Source organism: Apium graveolens, chromosome 6, assembly GCF_009905375.1.
Source record: "Apium graveolens cultivar Ventura chromosome 6, ASM990537v1, whole genome shotgun sequence".
In the NCBI taxonomy this organism is placed as follows: Eukaryota; Viridiplantae; Streptophyta; class Magnoliopsida; order Apiales; family Apiaceae; genus Apium; species Apium graveolens.
Genome location: NC_133652.1, coordinates 26,459,471 through 26,468,552, shown reverse-complemented (window position 1 = coordinate 26,468,552; position 9,082 = coordinate 26,459,471). Strand labels below are relative to the sequence as shown.

General features: G+C 27.8%; 1 long non-coding RNA gene across 1 annotated transcript; it reads right to left on the bottom strand.

Annotated features, from left to right (window-relative positions):
- Nucleotides 1-1,698: 1,698 nt before the first annotated feature.
- LOC141667702 (uncharacterized) lies at nt 1,699-2,441 on the bottom strand. The gene is made up of 2 exons (XR_012552748.1): nt 2,058-2,441; nt 1,699-1,929 (listed from the first exon to the last, which is right to left on the bottom strand). It is a non-coding gene; the product is annotated as an uncharacterized LOC141667702 (long non-coding RNA).
- Between the last annotated feature and the right edge of the window lie 6,641 nt (nt 2,442-9,082).

Genomic DNA, 9,082 nt, shown 5'->3' with positions numbered 1-9,082 from the left:
TTATCATATTAGTTGCATTCATGCATTCGTTGTGTTTTTAGTGTTGAGTCTGTTTATACTTGAGGACAAGTATCGATTTAAGTTTGGGGGTGTGATAAGCGGAATTTATATCCACTTGGAACGCTTCATATTGGCTTAAGTTGGTGTTTTGGACTCAAGTATTTGGTGTTTTTGATGTATTTTGTGTTGATTAGTTTCAGGGCACTAGTCGGAGGTGGAAATGAGCTTTCAAATGATTCTATGTTGATAAGAGATCAGGGAATGGAGTTGCGGAAGTTTTCACGAAGATCAGAGCAAGAATTAAGAAAATGCAGAAAATTCTCCAAAGAGCAGGCGTGCCCATGCCTGAAGGAGCGCACCCACGCCCATATTGACAGAGAGAGAGCGCACCCGCGCCTGAAGCTGCGCGCCCGCGCCATGTCGACTTACCAGAATCTTGTTTCTACTCTAATTTGGTTATTTGGAGGGTCCAGGTCTCCCGAGGCCATATATATAAAGAAAAGAAGACGTTTTTACTAACAAGGAAGCCATGGAGAACAATAAGAAGACCAAAAGCACACAAGACGGCTAAGGAGGAGAAGATTTAGTTTTCACTTTTGTATTCTTCGATTTAGGCGATACTTTTGGATGTTTGTTTTTGATTTGTTCTAAACCCTAGTACTTTTATATTATTTTATAGTATTATGAACTTATTTATTACCATATTTTCATTGGAACCCATGGTGACGATGCGTTCGATCATGAACTAATCGTTGTCATGGGGTTCTAGCGGATTTATTTATGGATTTCAATAGTTGATTGTTTTAAATCTTTAGTATGTGGTGATTTATGATTTCCTAGTTTGGTTGTGCTTATTCGTCTTTGATGCGTAGCTAACATGTAAGATTGTTTGTTAATCTCTATTGAAGCGACAATGAATATAGAGGTTTAGAACTTGCCATGCTAGTATAGGTTTATGTATGTTGTCATGCATGATTCGTAGTATAATTTTAACCATCTTACACACCCTATGTAATCATAATAGATAACTTGTTCTTAAACCGTTATGTTTTAAAATCTTATAGACATATAGGGTCTAAGCATAATTGGTGTCTACTCAACTTCTATCTTGATTGTGGATTCTTAGTAGTATGGTATATGTATATCGAAAAATAGCGTATACTAATTTCGTGTTATCTGATTAGTTATCATCACCATCGCATATCATTGATAAAGACATAAACTTTGAATGAAGTATTTAATGAAGTTAGAATCTCATATTTTATTCTCATACAATTAATTCACTTTTAATCTCTTAGTTAATGCATGCTAGTATAATCTCTTAAGTAGTTAACACTATAACAAATCTGGCCATTTACGACGGTTTTTTTGAACTGAAATTGTCGTAATTGAGCCATTTATGACGGAAAAAATCATCGTTTTTGGTCGAGTAGTAAGTTCATTTTTTCGTCACAAGATAAAATTGCGTCGCAAGTTAGTAAGCAGGGGCCCACATTCTCAATAAAATAATAAATCAACTTATGACGAAATATATTGTCGTATGTTATGAACTTACGACGAAAAATATTACGACAGAGGAATCGTCGTAAGTAACAAACACCAGATTTAAAAAAAAGCAGCAAAATGCTGCTTAATTTCATTTTACAATATCATGTTTGGAAGGAATCATATCAACATCCACAATTCTACACAATATCATCTGTAACTTACGCAACACAAATATATAAAATATATAAACAGAATATCGACACAAACAGCTTCAATGGATGAAATAATCTGATAATAAAGTTATTATACACTACAACAATCTGTTTTTTCACATATGCAATCCATCAAACACCTTGTGTTCGCTAACAGTGCTAATGAAATTTGCATCCTTTATAATACTACTATTGTCGCTGCTACATACACATCCAAATCCGCATCTGCCTATACATACAACCATACAAACACATCAAACAAAGAGAGATAGATAAAGAGAAACATAGAGAAACTTAATTACAATTAACAAAATAGATAATATCAGAATTAGGACAAAAAACCACCACCAAACCCACCATTTCCTCCATAACAACCGGGCAAAACAACAGCAATCGGAGCTTAATCCTTCTTAAGAACAATACTGGAACATCACTCATACCGAGAGAAGCCAACAAGAGGGCCACGAACACGATTCATCAGGTACGTTTAGAACCCAGCGATTTGTACGGACTCGACCATGTTTGATAGGATGTAATACATGGTTTGGAGATGAGAGTGACATTTTTTTGTTATATTTCTGGAGACGTGAGGTTGATGTAGTGTTTGGAGATGTGAGTGAAGAGAAATAGATGAATTGCAGCGGTAGTAAATGAAAAATGTTAGACTGATATGCAAAACCCTAGCCTAATTTTATATCGACTGAACTCATGGGCATCTTTTCTTATTTTCATTCTTTTTGGGCCTTGGGCCTGGGGTTTAATCCATCTTTTCCCTTCCCCATCCACATTTTTATATAATTTTTTCTTTTTCACATTTATGGTTTTCTTTAATTATGTCCATTTTTGTTTGTTGTAAAAGAAATTTGAATTTTTTTATTACATATAATATTTTTCTATAAGAACTTAAATTTTCCTAAACTTTATTTTAACAATTTATTATTTCAATAAAAATTTGAATTGAGATTTTGGTCAATTTTATCATTAATTTCACCAATAAGAGTAGGCATTGTAATTTAAGATTAAGTTTACCTATACCTTATTTTTTAAAATAATGAAGGTATAATGATTACAAATTTTTGAAATTTTGCATATAACATTTGTTTTTAACCAATTTAACATATGTATTGTTAGATCATTCAATATATATTCAAAATAAGTGGAACATTATAGGGTTGGGATCCCAACCGCTTAATTCTTCTTAAAATGGTAAAAATTTAAATATTTAAAATAGTTGATTTTTTCTGTATACTCTTCATTTTTTTACAATATTTACATCAGTACGGTTGGATTACTTTAAAATATATTTTAAAAATTATAAATTTTAACCATAATCCAAGGTTAGATATATATTAGTGATATAACCAAAGTTACATATTAAATTAATTTTTTTTGGCTTGCCATTTTAACAGTCAAATTTTAATTTAACTAATACACCAAACTAATGTTTAATCCTGAAATGGTGTTTCGATTATTTAAAAAATATTTTTCATCGATCCAACCGTATGGATGTCAATAGATATATATATTAGTGATATAACCAAAATTTTATATCAAAATAATTTTATTTAGTTTGCCATTTTAATAGTCAAACATCAGTTTGACTAGTACAGCTAATTACTGTTTAAGTCTGAATTGGTGTTTCGATTATTTTAAAAATATTTTTCGACGATCCAACTGTATGGATGCCAACAGATATATATATTAGTGATATTACCAAATTTTTATATCAAAATTATTTTATCTGGTTTGCCATTTTAACAGTCAAGCATCAGTTTGACTAGTACAGCTAAAAAGTATTTAATCATGAATTGTTGTTCCGATTATTTTAAAAATATTTCTTAACGATCCAACCGTATGAATGTCAATAGATATATACATTAGTGATATACCCAAAAATTTATATCAAAATTATTTTATCTAGTTTGCCATTTTAACAGTCAAACATCAGTTTGACTAGTACAATTAACTACTGTTTAAGCCTGAATTGGTGTTTCGATTATTTTAAAACTATTTTTTGACGATCCAACCATATGGATGTCAATATATATATATATATATATATATATATATATTAGTGATATAACCAAAAATTTATATCAAAATTAATTTATCTGGTTTGCCATTTTAACAGTCAAGCATCAGTTTGACTAGTACAACTAACTACTATTTAAGCCTGAATTAGTGTTTCAATTATTTTAAAAATATTTTTCGACGATCCAACCATATGGATGTCAATAGATATATATATTAATGATATAACCAAAATTTTACATCAAAATTATTTTATCTGCTTTGCCATTTTAACAGTCAAGCATCAGTTTGACTAGTACAGCTTAAAAGTGTTTAATCCTGAATTTTTGTTCCGATTATTTTAAAATTATTTCTTAACGATCCAACCGTATGGATGTCAATAGATATATATTAGTGATATAACCAAAATTTTATATCAAAATTATTTTATCTAGTTTGCCATTTTAACAGTCAAACATCAGTTTGACTAGTACAGCTAACTACTGTTTAAGCCTGAATTGGTGTTTCGATTATTTTAAAAATATTTTTCGATGATCCAACTGTATGGATGTCAATAGATATATATTAGTGATATAACCAAAATTTTATATCAAAATTATTTTATCTGGTTTGCCATTTTACTAGTCAAACATCAGTTTGACTAGTACAGCTAAAAAGTGTTTAATCCTAAATTTGTGTTCCGATTATTTTAAAAATATTTCTTAACGATCCAACCGTATCGATGTCAATAGATATATATTAGTGATATAACCAAAATTTCATATCAAAATAATTTTATTTGGTTTGACATTTTAACAGTCAAGTATCAGTTTGACTAGTACAACTAACTAGTGTTGAATCCTGAATTAGTGTTACGATTATTTTAAAAATATTTTTCAACGATCCAACTGTATGGATGAATATATATATATATATTAGGGATATAATTAATGTTTCATATTAAATTATTTTATCAAAATATTTATTTTTTTCTGAAATTCTTGAAATGTCACCCAAACAAATAAATGTTGACATTAATATGGTGGGATCATGAAATAATATTTTTTAAAAATTGAAATTATCAAAATTCATGTGCTAATTTACGACGGAATCCTTCATAAATTATTATCTGCAAAAAAATTGAGAAAAATCAAATTTAATTTTGGGGGAAAAGTTAAATTTCCCTCTTTGATAACGACGAATTTTAATTTTTGTCGTAAATTGGATGTTCCAATATTTTTCGTCGCAAATATTTCATCGTAAATTTAGATAAATTATTTTTTTATTTAATTTTACGTTAAAATTTTAATAAAAATATTTAACTTACGACGAAATGTTCAAATCCTCGCAACTTCAAATGATTTTTATTTTCCCACCAATTTTTTTTGGGAAAAAGTTAAAATTTCCTCTTTGATAACTTATGACGAATTTTAATTTCCGTCGTAAATTTGACGATCCGATTTTTTTCGTCGCAAATATTTTGCTGTAAATTTAGATAAAAAAATTTTATTCAATTTCAATTTAAAATTTTAATAAAAATAATTAACTTACGACGAAATGTTTAAATCGTCGCAACTTCAAATAATTTTCATTTTTGTTTAATTGTATCGTGCATAATTTTATTAGTAAAATACTAAACTTACGACGGTTTTGGGTTTCGTCGTAAATAATTACGACGCTTTTCTTTTTTCCGTCGTAAGTCTGGCGCGCATTTTATTCCGTTGTAGGTTGGTCGTCGTAATAGGCCTATTTTGTTGTAGTGTAATCAACTCAAATTTGTTACTTATCTTAGCTGTGAAAGATAATCATACATTGTTGCATAAGTGCATAATCTGAACTTAACATAAACTAGTCTCTATGAGAACGAACTTGACTTAAATCTTATAATACTTGTGATCGTGTACGCTTTCGTGTATTTTCGCGTGTGTTTTATTGCGAACATCGATTCCATATACAACAAGATTCAACCACCTTACAACCATAAATATCAGTTCTACACAAATTACAATGAACATGATATCTTTAACTCAAAGATCAAGTACAACCAAAATATTTTCAGCCACGACACAATGACTCAACAGCTTAAATAATTATTGAGTATAAATTATTTTCAGTGATATTTTGGCACGCTTAATTAAATAATTAGGGCCATATAATTACCTTGAACCTTAAGAACAACATATTTGTTGAAAGTATGCAGTAACGTACTTCCCCATTATCTCAAACATGTACTGCATCTCATTTGCAATTTTGAAATTAGGAAATCAGTAATTTATTTGTATTAAATTCCAATAGATTATCTGTTCTCAGAAAAAAGAAAAATTTAATTGTCTTGCTCCAATTTAGATTCTCCTATTTTTTGCTAGTTTGGTTTTTCTTACCTACTTCAGTTCACTACAACAAAATGGGCCAATTACGACGGCCAACTTACGACGGAAAAAAATGCGCGCCCAACTTACGACGAAAAAAACTAAAACGTCGTAATTATTTACGACGAAACCCAAAACCTTCGTAAGTTTAGTATTTTATTAATAAAGTTATGCACGACACGATTAAACAAAAATGAAAAAAATTTGAAGTTGCGACGATTTAACCATTTCGTCGTAAGTTAATTATTTTTATTAAAATTTTAAATTAAAATTGAATAAAAAAATATTTTATCTAAATTTACAACGAAATATTTGCGATGGAAAAAATCGGATCGTCAAATTTATGACGAAAATTGAAATTCGTCGTAAGTTATCAAAAAGGAAAATTCAACTTTTTCCCAAAAAAAATTGGTGGGAAAATAAAAATCATTTGAAGTTGCGACGATTTGAACATTTCGTCGTAAGTTAAATATTTTTATTAAAATTTTAACTTGAAATTAAATAAAAAAAATATTTCATCTAAATTTACGACGAAATATTTGTGACGGAAAATATTGGAACAACCTATTGGAAAATTTTGGTTATACCACTAATATATATATATATATATCTATTGGCATCCATACGGTTGGATCGTTGAAAAATATTTTTTAAATAATCGAAACACTAATTCAGGATTCAACACTAGTTAGTTGTACTAGTCGAACTGATGATTGACTGTTAAAATGTCAAACCAAATAAAATTATTTTGAAATGAAATTTTGGTTATATCACTAATATATATCTATTGACATCCATACGGTTGGATCGTTGAAAAATATTTTTAAAATAATCGAAACACTTATTCAGGATTCAACACTAGTTAGCTGTACTAGTCAAACTGAAGCTTGACTGTTAAAATGTCAAACCAAATAAAATTATTTTGATATTAAATTTTGGTTATGTAACTAATATATATATCTATTGACATCCATATGGTTGGATCGTTGAAAAATATTTTTAAAATAATCGAAACAATAATTCAGGATTCAACACTCGTTAGCTGTACAAGTCGAACTGATGCTTGACTGTTAAAATGTCAAACCAAATAAAACTATTTTGATATGAAATTTTGGTTATATCACTAATATATATATATATATATATATATATATATATCTATTGACATCCATAGGGTTGGATCGTTGAAAAATATTTTTAAAATAATCGAAACACTAATTTAGGATTCAACACTAGTTAGCTGTACTAGTCAAACTGAAGCTTGACCGTTAAAATGTCAAACTAAATAAAATCATTTTGATATGAAATTTTGGTTATATCACTAATTTATATATTTATTTACATCCATACGGTTGGATCGTTGAAAAATATTTTTTAAAATAATCGAAACAGTAATTCAGGATTCAACACTAGTTAGCTGTACTCGTCGAACTGATGCTTGACTGTTAAAATGACAAATCAAATAAAATTATTTGATATGAAATTTTGGTTATATAACTAATATATATATCTATTGACATCCATACGGTTGGATCTTTGAAAAATATTTTTAAAATAATCGAAACACTAATTCAGGATTCAACACTCGTTAGCTGTACTAGTCGAACTGATGCTTGACTATTAAAATGTTAAACCAAATAAAATTATTTTGATATGAAATTTTGGTTATATCACTAATATATATAATTATTGACATCCATAGGGTTGGATCGTTGAAAAATATTTTTAAAATAATCTTTTAAAATAATCGAAACACTAATTCATGATTCAACACTAGTTAGCTGTACTAGTCAAACCGAAGCTTGACCATTAAAATGTCAAACTAAATAAAATTATTTTGATATGAAATTTTGGTTATATAACTAATATATATATATATATATTGACATCCATATGGTTGGATAGTTGAAAAATATTTTTAAAATAATCGAAACACTAATTCAGGATTCAACACTCTTTAGCTGTATTAGTCGAACTGATGTTTGACTGTTAAAATGTCAAACCAAATAAAATTATTTTGATATGAAATTTTGGTTATATCACTAATATATATATCTATTGATATCCATAGGTTTGGATCGTTGAAAAATATTTTTAAAATAATCGAAACACTAATTCAAGATTCAACACTAGTTAGCTGTACTAGTCAAACTGAAGCTTGACCGTTAAAATGTCAAACCAAATAAAATTATTTTGATATGAAAATTTGGTTATATCACTAATTTATATATTTATTGACATCCATATGGTTGGATCGTTAAAAAATATTTTTAAAATAATCGAAACACTAATTCAGGATTCAACACTAGTTAGCTGTACTAGTCGAACTGATGCTTGACTGTTAAAATGTCAAACCAAATAAAATTATTTTGATATGAAATTTTGGTTATATCACTAATATATATCTATTGACATCCATACGGTTGGATCGTTGAAAAATATTTTTAAAATAATCGAAACACTAATTCAAGATTCAACACTAGTTAGCTGTATTAGTCAAACTGAAGCTTGACTGTTAAAATGTCAAACCAAATAAAATTATTTTGATATGAAATTTTCGTTATATCACTAATATATATATATATATATATATATATATATATATATATTACATCCATACGGTTGGATCGTTGAAAAATATTTTTAAAATAATCGAAACACTAATTCAGGATTCAACATTGGTTAGTTGTACTGGTCAAACTGATGTTTGACCGTTAAAATGTCAAACAAAATAAAACTATTATTATTATTATTATTATTATGTATAGTATGTAGAAAAAATAATGAGTAGCAAGTCTTTAATATTATTATCATCACGTAAATAAAGTTATTTGAATAACAAAAATTATAGTACTTTTAATAAAAGATATTGATATTAAAAATAAATAAACCAACTCATTTTGTCAAAAAAAATTCTTATATAAAAATGGTATCGTTTGATAGTGAGGATTATAATATTGTAATTAGAATTTAGAGATAGGACTAATATTATAATTAGTAATG